Raw genomic sequence first — 19,131 nt, forward strand, 5'->3', positions numbered from 1 at the left:
TATGGCATCGTCAGTATTGCTCCCATGTTTAAATTTTACCTTTGCAAGAAGCTCAAAATGGCAGGCAGGCAGGGCAGGTTCTTTGTTCTCTCTCCCCAAACTGTATGGAGCACACTCAGGTGTGAGCAAGCACAATGATCGGGAACCCTCCGCCCCTTCCGCACCCCCCCACCCCCCCCCCCCCAAACCCCGAGCTCATTTGATGCTTAGTGCAGTCTTTCGATTTCTTCTGATCACCACCTCCCCACCCCCCTCCTGGGCATGTTTTGCAGCTGAGCCCCGAGCCTCTGTGCTGGGCACAGGGCCAATTCTGCCGGCCGACGCTCCAACCCTCCAGCCCTGTTTGCAGACGTTCGGTGGAGGCATGTGAGTTTAAAGAAAATGAAAACTTCAGAATTCCATCAAACTTCCATCTACTCCATTGTAAGGTAAAAAAAAATGTAATCTTTGTTATGCATATTTAAAGTGTTCTTGACACCCTCCAAAACTTCAATGAAAAACAATGGCGTCTTTCTGCGCCGATTTTTCAATGTGCGCTGCTTTCTCTTAACTCACCAGAAGGTTTTACGAGAGTGGCCAGATACGCCGACCTAGAAGAAATTTTGGGGGAGCAAACTTCAAAAAACTATAAAAATTGGCACAGATATCAGACATGAGGCATGATGTCAAAAAAATCAAACCTAAAAATATCATAACTAATTCAGTTACACTGAAGCAGATTCTTTGGGGAAACTTTAATTTAAAAACTTACGCCAAAAAAAATGCCGCGTGCCAAAGAAATGGCGCAAATCACCGGGCAAAATTGAGCTCCTTATCTTAGTTCATTTGTTTTGTGAGAACGTGGCAGAAATATTGTTCATAGGCAATCAAAAATGCTGGCATCATAAGGCATGTTAAAATAGCTTTTGAAAATAGTGTTTGGTTTTGACAAAAGTTTCATCTTTCCCTGCTCACTGCATGTAAATGGTTGTGGAATCTGATTTCCCCTCCTAACTGCCCCTCTTCGCGTCTTGGGTCATTTTACTACATTAAAGGTGCTTTATAAATGCAGGTTGTTGTTGTTGTTGTTGTTGAAGTTGCTACAGCAGATCCCTGAGATCACCTGGTGAAAGGTGGGTAGAACGCTCCAAATTCTGTCAATGGGGGGAAAGGACCTAATGGAGGCTATATATTTACACTTTTAAGCCGTGGCCTCAGCCATGGCCTGCAAAGCTACTAATTCTCTGCATCATTGTGGCTCTCTTGCCTCTTTAAGGTCCCTCACTGTCATTCAGTCCCGCTCCAGCACCACCCGATTTCCCCAAATCACAGCGGTGGGCTCCCGCTCTGCATGGCAAATGACCAACCCCCGCCTCCCCAACCCAGGAAAATGGGTTGAGCCAATATGTATCCCTCAGCCAACATCATTATAAAAAAAACCAGATGATCTGGTCATTGTCTGATTGCTGATTGTGGGACCTTGCTGTGCACAGATTGGCTGCCTCATTTCACTACAGTACAACAGTGACTATGCTTCAAAAGTACTTCATTGGCTGCAAAGCTCTTTGAGATGTCCTGAAAGGCACTTTATAAATGAGTGTTGCTTTCTTTCTTTTATACCAGAAAGAGTCAGTGCCTTTGAAGAGGAGGTGAGAATATTGTGGGAGGAGTTGGAGAGAATGGATTTTTTTTTTAAAGTTGGGTCCACAAAGATACCTTGTCCCTCCCAAGTCTGTGTTCAGTGGGCAACTGTTGCTTGGAACAGTCAGAATGTGTCTGACCAACATTTTCAAAGTGATTGCTTGAAGATGCTAAACATTTGGTGGGTAGATAGCATTTCTTCATTTTCAAGGAAAGAAGTGGGCTGATTATGAATTATTGCACAGCCAAGTGCAATTTCAACTAAAGAATTTCATTTTTAATGCTTTGAAATACTACTTGACTATTTCAGGCAATAACCCAGATAATTTATTCTAAGATTCAGTCCTATTCTAATCCATGTCTTAATAATATCTCATTCTTCAAATCATTTAGCAATATACAGACATTAGGGCCTAGAAATTATCATACAATCTTACAGCACAGTACAACGCCATTCGGCCTTTTATGCTTGTGCCGGCTTTTTGAAAGAGCTATTCAATTAGTCCCACTCCAGTGCACTTTCCCCACAGCTCTGCAAGTTTATCCACTTCAAGTATACATCCAATTCCCTTCTGAAAGTTACTATTGAATCTGCTTCACCAACCTTTCAGGCAGTGTATTCCAGATCATAATTTATTGTGTGAAAAAATGAACTTCATCTCTCCCCTAGTTCTTTTGCCAAATATCTTAAATATAGGTCTCTGGTTATCGACTGTCCTGCCAGGTGATCTGTTCTGAGGAGAACAATCACAGCTTTTCTAGTCTCTCCACATAACTAAAGTTCATCATCTCTGGTACCATTCTAGTAAATCTCCTCTGTACCCTCTACAAGGCCTTGACATCCACTTTCAAAGATTTGTATAAGTGGACCCCCCAGGTCTCTGTTCCCACATCCCCTTAAAAATTGCCTCTCCTCATTCTTCCTTTCAAAATACATCACTTCTCTGCATTAAATTTCATCTGCCATATGTCTGCCCATTTCATCCTGAAATCTGCTACTATCCTCCTCACGGTTAACTGCATTTCCAAGAGTTATGTCATTTGCAAACTTAGAAATGTTGCCTCCTATACCTAAATCCAGGTCAAGAGCGGGGGCGGGGGGAGAGGTCGATCAGAAGAGAGGTGGCAATGATCGGTAGAGAGGAGCCATTTGGGAAAGAGGGAACCGGCAACAGTCTGAGACACTGCAGTGGAGCACTTTTCCTTTGTGATGATTCAGAGCTGGATGTTTACCACTCAAAAATGAATGAGAATGATGTGTGAAAAAATGATCTCTAACTAAAGTCTTAACTTCTATTGTCATAATCATAACGTCATTGTTAACTAAAATACTAAAGGGTCAAGGTTAAGATGCATTCATATTGCATATTCTGTAGCTTAACAACAACAACAACAACAGCTTGCATTTATATAGTGCCTTTAATATAATAAAATGTCCCAAGGTGCATCACAAGGACATTATTAAACAACATTTGACACTGAGCCACATAAGGAGATATTAGGACTGATGGCAAAAAGCTTGGTCAAGGGGGTAGGTTTTCAGGTGCGTCTTAAGGGAGGAGGGAGAGGTAAGGACCTAGTCAGATGAAGGCATGGCCACTAATGGTAGAGTGAAGAAAATCGGGGATGAACAAGAGACCAGAATCAGAGAAGCACAAAGATCTTAGAGGTTTGGAAGGCTGGAGGAGGTTACAGAGACAGGGAGGGATGAGTCCATGGAGAGATTTGTAAATGACAAATTTTAAACATTGCATTGTCAAACAAGGAGCCAATGTAGGTCAGCGAGATTAGGGTGCAAGTTAGGATATGGACAGCATATCTTCCACCCTCCATAAATTTGAGCTCAATCAAAAGAGTTTTGATTGAGCTCAAATTTATGGAGGGTGGAAGATGGGAGACCAGCCAGGAGAGCATTGGAATTGTCAAGTCTAGTAGTATCAAAGGCATAGATGAGGGTTTCAGCAGCAGATATACTGAGGCAGGGGTGGGGTCATATGATACTTCAGAGGTGGAAGTACGAGATCTTGGTGATGGAGCGTATATGTGGTCGGGAGCTCATCCCTGTGTCAATTGCGAGACCAAGGTTGTGAACAGTCTGGTTCAATCTCAGACAGTTGCTAGGGAGAAGGATGGAGTCGCTGGCTGGGGAACGGAGTTTGTGCAGTTTCACATATATAAATTGTCGCTCCTTTATGAATGATTCACACTGTGAAATGTTTGCCACAGGCTCTAAGAGTGCTCAGTTCTGTTTGTAGCTTTGGGAGATTTATTTTGAACAACAATATCATGCTCTATTTAATAAATGATTAAGCTATTTATTTTCATTATTCCTGGCAGCAATATTAAAATCAGTTGTACTTTATAAGAGGGCAGCCCGGTAACTGTAATGTTTAATTAATGAATTTCTGGTTAGAGATTTCAGTTTGACTAACACTGAGGCTGAAGCTTTCCTTAGGTGATCGTGTCATTAACATTTACTTGGTCAGTACATCTGTGGAAGAGAAGGAAAACATGCTGAGATGGGGAGGGAGGAAAATCTTTCCCGTGGTACTGAAATGTGTTTAACAGGTTGACCATGGACTGGCACGAATGGTGTCTATGAAAATGGACTTGGGTTGAATCCAATCACTCTTTTTAGTGCAGGTAGATAGAGCTCTGGCAAAGAGCTATTCTTGGTGGGGAAGAGGAGGTATGGAAAATCTCTTTGTGTTGTATGTACTTCTATATAATTTTTGTAACAATTCATTTGCTGATAATACTTGTTAGTTAATGTCTCAGTGATGCATCATTTAAACTGTGGCATCTATTTAATGATGCTGGCAAGTTCTGATGGATTTTATAAGTGTCTATAAAGAAACTATCACTAAGTGCACAGAGCACATAATATCAATATTAACTTGCCTTTATAATGTCTCTCACATACATCTGAGATTCTTACAAGGGAGTTAACTGAGCAGGAGGCTGATAGGGGAAAAATGTTGAGGCAAAAGAGCTATCTGAGATGATCCCAAAGAGGCTTTTGAAAATGCCGAGGCAGGTGACGTTGAGGTCTCGAAGGAAGAAATTTCAGAAGATGAAGCGTGGTGGCTGATGTATTCACCAATGATGATAGAGTAAGAGGCAGCAGGACAACACAGTATAGAAGGTATGAGCAGGAATGTACAACTAGAAGAGATGGTTGAAGTAAGATGAGCTGAGGCCATGTAGGGATTTGAAGATGAGAAGCTTTAACTTGATTCACTGAGGCACAAGAAGCCAACACATCTGGCCGATGTGAGTGTGCAGTCGTTTAGTGGGTGAAGACATGGGGCCCAGAGTTCTGGATCAATTGTAGTCAATGGAAGGTAGAAGCTTAGGTGATGGCAGGGAGGTCATTAGAGAACTGAAGCTTACAGATGATAGAACTATAATATATTCTTACGATATCACTCAGAAACACACTCTACAAGATGGCTCTTTCACAGAAAATGGAATCATGTGACTTGCCATTATTTACATCAGTAGTTGCAGTACATCAGTAGTCCACTAGGTGGAGCAGTAGTCCATTAGGAGGAGCTCTATTACACTTCTACCTCCTTAATAAAGAAGTAATCATAACAAAATAATCATTATACGTAACTTATATGGTACACACAACAAAAGATATGGACTTATTTTTCCATATTTACAATTCAAACTTCACCACTTTTTTTTGTTTCAAAGAGGATAACTTCGCTCTCGAATAGAACTTTCCAAACTTGGTGTCTAACGTAGACTCATTCTAGGCTGAGCCTGAGGAGAGTTTTTCTCCATGATCAACCCTTGATCTACATTTTGACTCATTCGGTCTGTTTGTCTGCCTGACTTGGACTCAGACTTAAATTCTGACTTTCTCTTATACTTGTTTCTAGTACATCTGATGTAGGATTTGCTACTGATACTCTACTTGTAACAAGACTATCTGACTCATCAGAAATAATCGAATCATTCCAACGTTGAACTCCTTCCACATCTGTAGGTAAAATATGATCAATGTGAACAAACTTAACCTTTCCATGAGCAAACATCTTGACCAAATATGTGTGAGAACCACATATCTTCACTACACTTCCTGGTAACAACTTTAACTATTTATAGTGATGGTTCTTCATTCTAACCTGATTTCACACTTCTCCCTCTCTTACTCTACCTTTATCTTCACTCTCTTTCTCTCTTAATTGTTTCTCATCTACTGACTGTGCCAAGTTTGGCTTTAACACCGAGAACCTGGTTTGTGGCTATCGCTTGAGAAACAACTCTGCTTGTGTTCTACTAGTAGTTGTATAAGGAGTATTACAATAAGTAATTAGAAAATTTCTAATTTGTGGTCCAACGACAACTGCCATTTCTGTGTATTTGGATCCAACATTTGTTTGATGAGAGCAACTTTTACAATTTGTACTGTGCACTCTGTTGCACCATTTGAAGCAGGGTGGCACAGTGGAAGCTTGAGATGTTTCACACCATTTTTGCTAGTGAACTGTGCATATTCTTCTGAACAAAATTATGGCCTATTATCGGCATAATTTCTTCTGGGAGGCCATATGAAGAAAACAATCTTCGCAAATTGTCTAGTGTTTAAATTGTTTTTATTTTCCGCATCAGAAACACCTCTACCCACTTCGAAAGATTATCAATCACTATAAACAATTGTCCTTCCAGCTCAGCACAATCTACATGTAACCTTTGCCACTCCCTGGGAGGCCATTTCCATGGCGGTATTGGTAATGCTGGTGGTTTCTTGTGCACCGATTAACATGTTGTATACTGACTGATAATGTACTCTATATCTTTATATAAACCTGGCCACCATAAGTGACTGCATGCAAAACTCTTGGTTAAGCACATTCCCAGATGTTGGTCATGAAGATCTTCTAACAATTTGGACCTGAACTTATTTGGGATAACCACTCTTGCACCCCACATGATGCAATCTTTATTCACTGATAATTCATTCCTATGAACAAATTATGGATGAATATCTTCCTTTGATATCTGGTTTGGAATGCCATTTACTATGTAATCATACACCTTTGACATAACTGGGTCACGTTTGGTTGCTCTACCAATCTCTACAGCTATGACTGGCAGCTCATCAATGTATGAGAATTGGAACAGTTTTTCCCTGTTGGGTGTAACTTGTGATGGACATAGCATCAGCATTACCATCTGACTTAGGTACAACAACAATGGGCGTTGCCCAATTATTTAGATCTACGTTAGACATAATGGCCCTGAAATTCTGATGTCCTGGGTCCGTACGAAGTTTCTACTGACCCGGAAAGCATCGGAAAAGCCGGTTTTCAGCATGCAATGCCCATGCGCTGAAAACCGGCTTTTCCGATCTGTCTTGCAGGGCAAGATTTCCGATATTTCTGCATATCTTGCCCAGAAAATGTCCTCAAAAATCTTATGCCTGAAAAAGCAGGCATAATGCCTACTTTTACAGGTGCAACTGTTTAAAAATACACAAAAACATTTTAAAATAAAATTATAAAAACACATTTTATTGTTAAAAACCCTCCCCACTACGGTAAGTTTATTTTAAGGCACCTGTAAAAAAAAGTTGGGAAAATATTTGTTTTTCTAAGCACTTTAATTTAAATGATTTTTAAATATGTAATGTATTTTTCTATTTTTTATTAGTGTTTTGTGTGTTTGGGGGGGTTTCTCATTCATAATAATGGGAACTACAATGTACAGAGTTCCCATTATTATGAATGAGAAAATTCTGTACCTTGATTGGCTGCCCAGAGCCATGTGACTACAGCTCCAGCCCTGCGCATGTCCTGACGTGCACACGCTCCGATGTGTAGAAGTGAAGGCCTCAGGATCGGAAGTTGGAGCGGGCGCAGTAGCAATAGCTAAGTGCGCATCTTTTTTCCCTTTTACAGTCGTTTGCCGGCGGGAAGACCTTGGCCGGGATTTCTAGGCCAATGTTCTAAGTGTCTAGTCTTTTGAATTCTTGCTCAACTTTCTTCTTGAGTGCATATGGTACAGGACGTGGCTTGCAGTAAACTTGTTTTGCGTCTTACTGTACTCTGACAGTCACCTTGAAGTCTTTGGAGCGGACTGCCTGTTTTGCAGAACACCTTCGGATACTGCTTGATGATGTCATCTTTCGATGCAAATTTTGTTTCCACACGATAAATCTTATTCCAATCCAGCTTCAGTAACCAATTTCTACCTTTCGAGGCAAGCTTGTCTCCTGCCGCTACTATGAAAGGCAAGCTCTGAAATTGATCCTTGTATTTCACCGGTATGGTAAAACGTTCTACAATAGGGATTTGCTCTTCTGAGCGTCGCAGCTCTATCTTCGATTTCTCCAGTCAAAAAATCATTCAACTTGTCGAGATATAGTGATTCCGGTACTACGCTCACGGATGCACCAGTGTTGATTTCCATGGGTATCTTGGTTCCTGCAACATCTACTTGGATGATGATACTTCGCGAATCGCTGTTAGATACCCTCGTGCTCCTGATGACGAGAAGAGCAAATCCCTGTCGTAGAACGTATTACCTACCGGTGAAATACAAGGATCAGTTTCAGAGCTTGCCTCGCATAGTAGTGGCAGGAGACAAGCTTGCCTCGAAAGGTAGAATGTTCCCGATGTTGGGGAAGTCCAGAACCAGGGGACACAGTCTAAGGATAAGGGATAGTCCATTTAGAACTGAGATGAGGAGAAACTTCTTCACTCAGAGAGTTGTTAACCTGTGGAATTCCCTGCCGCAGAGAGTTGTTGATGCCAGTTCATTGAATATATTCAAGACGGAGTTAGATATGGTCCTTACAGCTAAGGGGATCAAGGGGTATGGAGACAAAGCAGGAAAGGGACACTGAGGGAATGATTAGCCATGATCTTATTGAATAGTGGTGCAGGCTCGAAGGGCTGAATGGCCTACTCCTGCACCTATTTTCTATGTTTCTATGTTTCCATGTTTCAAACAAAGCGGTCATGCAATGCTCGGTCCTGAACGTTTGTGAAATGAGTCAATGGATAGCTTTTTTAAAGCTACAATGTACTCACTGATATCCTTGTTAATGAATGGATTGCGTGTTCCAAAATGATAACTTTCAGCAATTTCCAGGGATTTAGGACTGTAGTCCTATTCTCTGTCAGTGGCGTGTCCTTCGGCTTGATGGGAACATGAACATTTTTCAGGGTTTCATACACCTCGGGGCCTGCTTCAAGAAGATAGCCCGTTTCCATTCTAAAATTGTCCTTTAAAGTTTTCATCATTGGGACTTCGACGATACTATTCACGATGAAAAACATTTCTAGCCACTCCACATATGCTCTGAAAGTCTCTCGGTCATGATGGAACTCATCCGAGCACCCTATTATTCCCATAGGCACAGCCATCTGAACTGTGGCAATGCCGACAGTTCAGCCAAATGTGCTTGTAATTTACCTTGGATTTTTAACTGTTCTGCAAAACAAAGATCCTCTCAAAGTCTCTCTGTTGGTTGGCTGGAATATCCACCAACAAAAATTTCAGCTACAGAATCCAGAAATCCTATCCTCATCGCCAATGTGATATATTCTAATGACATCATTAAGAAACACATTCTACAAGATGGTACTTACACAGAAACTGTCATCATGTGACCTTTCCACATGATCCTTTATTATTTACATCAATGGTTGCAGTACATCGGTAGTCTACTAGGTGGTGCAGACATCAACATAGGCAGTCCTTTGAAATCGAGAAAGATTTGCTTCCACTCTAAAAGTGAGTTCAATACGGGAATTACAATCTCTATCACAGGTGGGACAGACAGTCGTTGACAGAAAGGGTGGGTGGGGAGTCTAGTTTGCAGCATGTTTCTTCTGCTACCTGCATTTGTTTTCTGCATGTTCTCGGCGACGAAACTCGAGGTGATTAGCGCCCTCCCGGATGCTCTTCCTCCACTTAGGGCTGTCTTTGGCCAAGGATTCCCAGGTGTCGGTGGGTATGTTGCATTTTATCAAGGAGGCTTTGAGGGTGTCCTTGAAATGTTTCCTCTGCCCACCTGGGGATCGCTTGCCGTGTAGGAGTTCCGAGTAGAGCACTTGCTTTGGGAGTCTCGTGTCAACCATGCAGACAATGTGGCCTGCCCAATGGAGGTGGTCGAATGTGGTCAATGCTTCAATGCTGGGGATGTTGGCCTGAACGAGAACACTGACGTTGGTACACCAATCCTGTCAACGGATTTGCAGGATCTTGTGGAGACAGCTTTGGTGGTATTTGCCTGCTGTAGATAGTCCATGTATCTGAGCCATATAGGATGGCGGGTATCACCACTGCTCTGTAGACTATGAGCTTGGTACCGGGTTTGTGGACCTGGTCTTCAAACACTCTCTTCCTCAGGCGACCGAAGGCTGTACTGGCACATTGAAGCTGGTGTTGGACCTCATCATCGAGGTCTGCCCTTGTTGACAGTAGGCTCCTGAGGTTTGGAAAATGGTCCACGTTGTCCAAGGCCTCATCATGGATTTTGATAACCGGGTGGCAGTGCTGACTGGCAGGGGCTGGTTGGTAGAGGACCTTTATCTTACGGATGTTTAGTATAAGGCCCATGCTTTCGCATGCTTTGATGAAGGTGTTGACAATGGCTTGGAGATCGGCCTCTGATGCAAGCATCGTCTGCGTACTGTAATTCGATGACCGCATGGATGAACTACAACAATTGTACATTCCTGTCTGGCATAAAAATAAAAAAGGGAAGGTGGCTCAACCGTGGCTATCAAGGGAAATCAGGGATAGTATTAAAGCCAAGGAAGTGGCATACAAATTGGCCAGAAATAGCAGCGAACCTGGGGACTGGGAGAAATTTAGAACTCAGCAGAGGAGGACAAAGGGTTTGATTAGGGCAGGGAAAATGGAGTATGAGAAGAAGCTTGCAGGGAACATTAAGACGGATTGCAAAAGTTTCTATAGATATGTAAAGAGAAAAAGGTTAGTAAAGACAAACGTAGGTCCCCTGCAGTCAGAATCAGGGGAAGTCATAACGGGGAACAAAGAAATGGCGGACCAATTGAACAAGTACTTTGGTTCGGTATTCACGAAGGAGGACACGAACAACCTTCCGGTTATAAAAGGGGTCGGGGGGTCTAGTATGGAGGAGGAACTGAGGGAAATCCTTATTAGCCGGGAAATTGTGTTGGGGAAATTGATGGGATTGAAGGCCGATAAATCCCCAGGGCCTGATGGACTGCATCCCAGAGTACTTAAGGAGGTGGCCTTGGAAATAGTGGATGCGTTGACAGTCATTTTCCAACATTCCATTGACTCTGGATCAGTTCCTATGGAGTGGAGGGTAGCCAATGTAACCCCACTTTTTAAAAAAGGAGGGAGAGGGAAAACAGGGAATTATAGACCGGTCAGCCTGACATCGGTAGTGGGTAAAATGATGGAATCAATTATTAAGGATGTCATAGCAGTGCATTTGGAAAGAGGTGACATGATAGGTCCAAGTCAGCATGGATTTGTGAAAGGGAAATCATGCTTGACAAATCTTCTGGAATTTTTTGAGGATGTTTCCAGTAGAGTGGATAAGGGAGAACCAGTTGATGTGGTATATTTGGACTTTCAGAAGGCGTTCGACAAGGTCCCACACAAGAGATTGATGTGCAAAGTTAGAGCACATGGGATTGGGGGTAGTGTACTGACATGGATTGAGAACTGGTTGTCAGACAGGAAGCAAAGAGTAGGAGTAAATGGGTACTTTTCAGAATGGCAGGCAGTGACTAGTGGGGTACCGCAAGGTTCTGTGCTGGGGCCCCAGCTGTTTACACTGTACATTAATGATTTAGATGAGGGGATTAAATGTAGTATCTCCAAATTTGCGGATGACACTAAGTTGGGTGGCACTGTGAGCTGCGAGGAGGATGCTGTGAGGCTGCAGAGCGACTTGGATAGGTTAGGTGAGTGGGCAAATGCATGGCAGATGAAGTATAATGTGGATAAATGTGAGGTTATCCACTTTGGTGGTAAAAACAGAGAGACAGACTATTATCTGAATGGTGACAGATTAGGAAAAGGGGAGGTGCAAAGAGACCTGGGTGTCATGGTACATCAGTCATTGAAGGTTGGCATGCAGGTGCAGCAGGCGGTTAAGAAAGCAAATGGCATGTTGGCCTTCATAGCAAGGGGATTTGAGTACAGGAGCAGGGAGGTGTTGCTACAGTTGTACAGGGCATTGATGAGACCACACCTGGAGTATTGTGTACAGTTTTGGTCTCCTAACCTGAGGAAGGACATTCTTGCTATTGAGGGAGTGCAGCGAAGGTTCACCAGACTGATTCCCGGGATGGCGGGACTGACCTATCAAGAAAGACTGGATCAACTGGGCTTGTATTCACTGGAGTTCAGAAGAATGAGAGGGGACCTCATAGAAACATATAAAATTCTGACGGGGTTAGACAGGTTAGATGCAGGAAGAATGTTCCCAATGTTGGGGAAGTCCAGAACCAGGGGTCACAGTCTAAGGATAAGGGGTAAGCCATTTAGGACCGAGATGCGGAGGAACTTCTTCACCCCGAGAGTGGTGAACCTGTGGAATTCTCTACCACAGAAAGTTGTTGAGGCCAATTCACTAAATATATTCAAAAAGGAGTTAGATGAGGTCCTTACTGCTAAGGGGATCAAGGGGTATGGCGAGAAAGCAGGAATGGGGTACTGAAGTTGAATGTTCAGCCATGAATTCATTGAATGGCGGTGCAGGCTAGAAGGGCCGAATGGCCTACTCCTGCACCTATTTTCTATGTTTCTATGTTTCTATGACAGAGAATGGGATGGCCTTGGATCTGTGCTGGAAGTGACGGTGATGGAACGGATTCTCGTTTGTTCTGCAATTTAGCTCCACTCCAGCAGGGAGCTTGCTGCAGGTGAGATAGAGCATTGCAGCAAGGAAGATCGAGAAGAGCATTGGTGCAATGACACAGCCTTTTTGACCTCAGTCTGAACGTGTATTGGGTCTGTGGTGGATCCGTTGGTCAGGATCACAGCTTGCATGTCATCGTGAAGCAGGCAGAGGATGGTGGCAAACTTGTGAGGGCAGCTGAATCTCAGGAGAATACTCCATAATACTTCACAGTTGACAGTGTCGAAGGCTTTTGTGAGGTTAAAGAAGGCCATGTACAAGGGTTGGTGCTGTTCCCTGCATATCTCTTGCATTTGCTGTGCGGTGAAGATCATGTCCATTATGCCCCATAGTGGGCAGAATCCGCATTGTGAGTCTGGGAGGAACTCTTCAGCCACAGGGAGAAGGTGTTTGAGGAGGATTCTTGTGATGACTTTCCCTGTGGCCGACAGCAGGGGAACTCCTCTGTCGTTACCGCAGTCGGACTTGTCACCTTTGTTGAAGATGGTCACGATTACAGCATCTCTGAGATCTCCTGGCCTGCTCTCCTCCTTCCAGATAAGAGAAATGAGGTCATGAATTTGCGCCAATACTGCTTCTCTGCTATGTTTTAGTACTTTAGCGGGGTTTCCATCTGCTCCTGGTGCCTTATTGTTCTTCCAGTTGTCGGATGGCCTTTTCTACCTCTTGCCGGGCTGGGGTTATGCTGAGATGGTGGCGGGTGGCATGCTGCGAGATGGAGTCGAGGACACGCACGTCGAAGACAGAGTCTCGGTTAAGGAGATTCTCAAAGTGCTCCTGACAGCAGGCACTGACTGCCTTTCTCTACTTGATGAGCACCTCTCCCTTCTTGGCCTGTAGTGGGGTAGTGCCTTGGGTGCTTGGGCCGTAGGTGGTCTTGACTGCGCTAAAGAATCCTCCCACATCGTGGTTGTCAGCTAGCTGCTGGATCTTCTGTGCTTTCTCCATTCACCATCTGTTCTTTAGGTCGCAGGTTTTCAGACATCTGTAGAGCTGCTTTCTTGCTCTCGAATGGCGTTGCTGTTTCCAGTCCAAGAATGCCTTGCGCTTGCGGCTTATTAGCTCATGGATCTCCTGGCCATTCTCGTTGAATCAGTCTTGGTGTTTCCTGGTCAAGTGACCGAACGTCTCTTCGCAGGTGCTGATTATGGAGGCCTTGAGGACAGACCAGCTGCTATGGCAATCTGCATCTCTGGGTCACTGGGAGTCATTAGGTTGGCAGTGAGACGTTGGCTGAATAGGGCTTTCTAAGCAGGATCTTTGAGTGCTCCGGCGTTGATTTTCCTGCGGCATTGTTTCTGTTGCCATCGCTGTTTTGGGGCAATGTTGATGGTGATGACAGAATGGATTAGGCGGTGGTCCGTCCAGCAGTCATCAGCTCCTGTCATGGCGTGCGTGATGCGCACATCCTTGCAGTCCCTCGCTTGGATGATGACGTAGTCTAGCAGATGCCAGTGTTTGGTGCGAGGGTGTTGCCATGAGGCTTTATATTTATCCTTCTGATGAAACAGGGTATCGGTTATGACGAGGCCGTGCTCTAAGCATTTCGTCAGGAGGAGAGTGCCATTGGAGTCGATTTTCCCTACCCCCTCTCTGCCGATCACGCCTCCCCAGAGGTCTGTGTCCTTTACAACTCTGGTGTTGAAGTCGCCAAGGAGGATCAGCTTGTCGTCCGTTGGGACTTGGGACATGGATTATTCGAGACTGGAGTAGAATTCCTCTTTGGTCTCATCTGTAGCTTTCATTGTTGGAGCCTACGCGTTGAAGACTGTAGCGCACTGGTTCCGGGCTAGGGTGAGCCAAAGAGTCATGAGGCGTTTGTTTATCCCGTAAGGGGAGTCTCTGAGATGGTCCACTTGCTCTTTTTTTATGGTGAAGCTAACCCCATGGAGACGGCGTTCTTCTTCTGGTTTACCTTTCTAGAAGAAGGTGTAACCACTACCTTGTTCTTTGAGCTTGCCCTGCCCTGCCTGCCGGGTGTTGCTTAGGGCGGCGATGTCTACGTCGAAGCGCCTGAGTTCCTGTGCAATGATAGTGGTGCGGCGTTCTGGTCTGTTGCTGTTGGGGTTGCCCATGAGGGTCCTGACGTTTCAGGTCCCGAACTTCATCTTAAAGTGTGGAAGATGCCTGTGTGTGTATTTTTTTAATGTGGGGTGGCCATTGCACACTAGCTACCACATGGGCTTGACAGAGCAAAGTCTTGGTCCAGTGGCAAGGGGATCCAAGACAACTGGAGACCAGGCTGTGCTGTATGGACCTAGTTCATTCACACACACATGCTCTTACCGTCCTCCTTCCTCCTTTCCACAGGATCTCTCTCCTTGGGATTCATAGGGTGCAGTGTGGTCTTCATGACATGTCTGTTGGCCCGTGCTGCTCTTTCTCTTGGCCACAGCTTGTCCTCAACTTCTCTCCTGGGCTTCCAACCTCCGCTCTGGGTCCTGACCCCCAACTCTCCCGCTCTGGGTCCCGACCTCTGATTCTACCACTCTGGATCCCGACCTCCAACTCTCCCACTCTGGCTCCCGACCTCTGACTCTCCCACTGTGGCTCCCAACCTCTGACTCTCCCACTCTGGCCTGACCTCCGACTCTCCCACTCTGGGCCTGACCTCTGACTCTCCCGCTCTGGCTCCCGACCTCTTAATCTCCCACTCTGGCTCCCAACCTCTGACTCTCCCACTCTGACCTGACCTCTGACTCTCCCACTCTGGGTCTGACCTCTTACTCTCCCACTCTGGACCTGACCTCTGACTCTCCCACTCTGGGCCTGACCTCTGACTCTCCCGCTCAGGGACCCGACCTCCGACTCTCCTCCTCCGCTTGGCTCGACCTCGCTCCACGACACCCCACCAACCCGTTCCATGGATTCCGGTGACATTGATGTTGTTGCCCTCTTCGCTTTTGTCACCCTCTCGGGACAGCTCAGGCTGTTCCCTATGGTGGCCGACTCCTCCTTTATCCCTGCAGCCATTGCTGGTGTTCTCTCCCAGGTCGGGTCGGGTCGGCTGAAGTTCAGGTAAACAATTGGGTCTTCCGAATTGTAATTGTTCAGGTGATATTTCTGGTTTGTACTTGCAACTTAATACTGGAAAAGACCTCTCTCACACTACATGCTTTACTTTTCACAGCAATGAACAGTACGCATGATATGGGCTTTCATCTTATTTGAGTGCTTTGGGAAGATCCTTCCAGGATATTTCAGCTCATTGCCTTGTCTAAACATCCTGAGAAATTTCTGGCAAGACAAAGGAATCTCTGAAACTCTCCAGAACCCTGGATGTATAATTGTTATCTATAAGTGCTATTTTAAGTAGTGTTTACTTTCTGTTATTTTGCAAGTAAGTTAGCCTTTTGGAGTTCGTTGAATATATGAATGAAATATGGAATAATCTAAAATATTGTAGTGTTAGTAGCAGTACTTCTGAGCTTTTCTAACTAAGCAATTGTGGTCACAAAAGAACCTGATCTGGGTATGACATTCAACCCTCAGTATCAAAGAGAGAGTTATTTGTAGTTTTAAAAGCAAAACTTCAGCTTGATGTATCTCTAATGTGTTAAAACACAAAGGGGTAGGTTTTCATCTTTACTGCTCGGGTGGAGTGCAGAAAGGAATATCTGGTGTGGAGTACTGCAGGCCTCTTCCAGGATCTGTTGGAGTTTCCTTCCATTCATTTCAATGAAAGGAAAATCAGGGAGAATCTATTACTGGTATGCCAGTTTCCCTCTTTGTGATCAGCCTAGATGATACTTAATGCCCAAGCGATTAAGATGAAAATCAACCTCAATGTTTCTATTTGATCAATTTGTATAAAAGGTTGCTAAAATAATCAGCATTTCGGTGAACTGTTTAAATGACTGCAAGTACTGGAAAAATTCAGAATTCTCATCGCCCTATCAACTCGAGCCACTCAATTCTTAACAACTGAACTAAATTCCATAAAACTAATCAACCTGAAATTAAAATTCTCTACTGCATTGACACCACCGGAGGCAGCATTCAGAACAAATGGACTTTGGTGGTTGCTACTGGCTTTTCTTTTAAAAATTCAGAGTTTGAGAGAATTGCTTTTCCCTCCAAAGGCTTTAGACTCCACTGGATGACAATCAGTGGTGGATCTGTTGGATGGGATTCACACTTTACTATTGATGTTCTGGTGCATGAAGATAGCCCTCATAATGCTTAATTATGAAGAGACTAAAATTAACATTTTCAATTGAAATAAATCTTTTGTCTTCAAAAAAATTAATAAAATTAATCGTCAACATTAGTTCTTTATTGAAAAGTAAGAGAACTTTTGGCATATCGTAGACTGTTTGCAGCATGTATGTTTGATTCTTTTTGGAGTTGGGAGCAGCTTCTCAGGCTTTGTATGTTTTATGGTTTGCAACTTCTGGCCACATTGATCTACATTTTCCATTAAGCTGCAGCCATCTGCTCCTATTTGCAGTCTTTCTCCGTCCTTCACTGCTGAAGAGTAAAATGCAACACATATGAATTTCAAAAGGAACATATCCTGTATTTTCCACCTACCCAGTGTGAATGGGAGTTAAATCTGAACACCATTTGGCAATAGTGCTCTGTGTTTATATTTGTGTGCTTCTCAATATATGTTCAAAACATATTCTTCATAAATGTTAATTTTTTGTTACAGCAGAGCACAGTTTATATGTATTTCTGAACAGCTTTTGTCCAACAGTGTTATAGAAAAATAGCAACTCATGACCAATAACATTAACATTAATAAGTCAAGTTTTATTTTGTGCTTCTACTTTTCAATTTTCATTAATTGTTCGATTTGTTTTATTTATTTTTTAATAATTTTATTTTTACAAATGTTAAACTGGAATAATAATTTTGATATTTAAACTAACACCTTTATAATTCATCATTAAAAACATTTTGTAAGTTAGGATTACATGTACTGTTTGGACACTATACATGATTGCTGTCCATCTACTCTAATTTGCATGCTTACTTTCTAAATCATATCTGTAAAAACTTCAACTGTGTACAACAAATAATGGTGTAATTTTTGAAGTATTTTTCTCATCAAAATTAATTGCAACAATCTGTGTAGTACAACATTCACTTGTATGTTGTTTCTCTAATGCAAAACACTTTGTCAGGCAATATTTCTTTCAACTCATGTTTTTAATCCAAAAAAGTCAGTTTTGGAAACTGAAATTAGAGATTCATTTAGTTGATTGATTTTGGCCTACAAATTTAAATCACAAATCAGAAACAGTTCCTTGCTCCCAGCAAACCTTGCTTGGATGAAAGCATGATAAACACTTGCAATAAATGGTGAACAAATCATATTAGGTGTTTGAAATCCTCCAGGCATCCACCTTTTTAGAGAAAATAACAAGCATTATATCACAAGCATAAATAAAATGATAATTGCATTGTTTAAAAAAAGACTTATTCTGCTTTCCATCATTTTAATGAAATGGTTGCATCACAAAAAATGACAGTGACATAGCAAAATGTGTTCATGCCAAGACTAGTCACTGCTAAAGCAGTGGTAGCAGTGTGTGTTTGAGTTTTAGGATGGGTTAATTTACTGCAGCAGCCTGATCAGAGTCTCCATATTTTACACTGCTGCAATAAGTAATACATATAGATCCCTGGATACAATCAATGGCATTGTCACTGTATTACTGATCTCATCTTTCTTCCCTCTTCAATGTATAATTGTGGTTGCATCCTAAAATTAAAATTAAAATCCTAAGAATTTATGAAAGAAAGAAATTATTTACATTTATATAATACCTTTCATGACCTCAGACACCCCAAAGCACTTCACAGCCAATGAAGTATGTTTCAAGTGCAGTCACTATTGTAATGTAGGGAATCTCCACATTCAATTTGCACATAGTAGGGTCCCACAAACAGCAATGAGATAAATTACCAGGGGCTGAAATTCACCTCCGCACGAGACAGCGTGAACCTACTGTTTTCAAAGTCTTCTGGCCAGCTCAATGGATGCGGTGGCCTATCCGGAGAAATTCAGCTCCTTGAACATTTTTTTCAAGTGGGGCGGAAGTGGCCCCATCAGTTAAAGGGGAGAGCCACTGCAAGCTCTGCATCTTTTTCAGTTAGGTCCATGGGGCTACCAGGAAGTGTTTTGCCCGGGCCCCAAGAGGAGGTGCAAGGCTGCCTGTTAGCCGCCTGGCCGAATCCAGGGACATAATTATCGGCCCGACCTGGCAGTCAGCCGACAAAAAAAAATGGCGATGCCGGCAGTGCCACCTCTCCTTTAAGGGCGGCTGCGCCCCCAACTAACAAGGCCCAACAAGGAGTGCACCGACACAAAAAGCTGTCAGGGACATCTAGCGGCAGCCGGGAGACTTTTGCAGGTGAATTGTCTTCCTGGGGCAGCTCCGTTGCGGTACGTGCTCTGATGACGTCTTTAACGATGCATCTGCAGGAGCGGGGTGGATCATCACACTGCAGCAAAAAGCCCCGAGGTGAAGTTAGCGAGCGTCGGCCAGGTCACCGCAAGTCAGCAGCCATTTGGCACCGCACCGTGGCTGTCGTTTACAGGCGGCCAGAGGCCTTTTGGGAGGCTGAATTTCGGCCCCCAGATAATCTGTTTTTTGTATTGTTGGTTGAGGGAATAA

General features: G+C 43.5%; 1 long non-coding RNA gene across 1 annotated transcript; it reads right to left on the bottom strand.

Moving 5' to 3' along the window:
- Positions 1–16,759: 16,759 nt before the first annotated feature.
- On the bottom strand, positions 16,760–18,678 carry LOC139262103 (uncharacterized). The gene is made up of 2 exons (XR_011592895.1): positions 18,420–18,678; positions 16,760–16,975 (listed from the first exon to the last, which is right to left on the bottom strand). It is a non-coding gene; the product is annotated as an uncharacterized lncRNA (long non-coding RNA).
- Between the last annotated feature and the right edge of the window lie 453 nt (positions 18,679–19,131).

Source organism: Pristiophorus japonicus, chromosome 4, assembly GCF_044704955.1.
Source record: "Pristiophorus japonicus isolate sPriJap1 chromosome 4, sPriJap1.hap1, whole genome shotgun sequence".
In the NCBI taxonomy this organism is placed as follows: Eukaryota; Metazoa; Chordata; class Chondrichthyes; family Pristiophoridae; genus Pristiophorus; species Pristiophorus japonicus.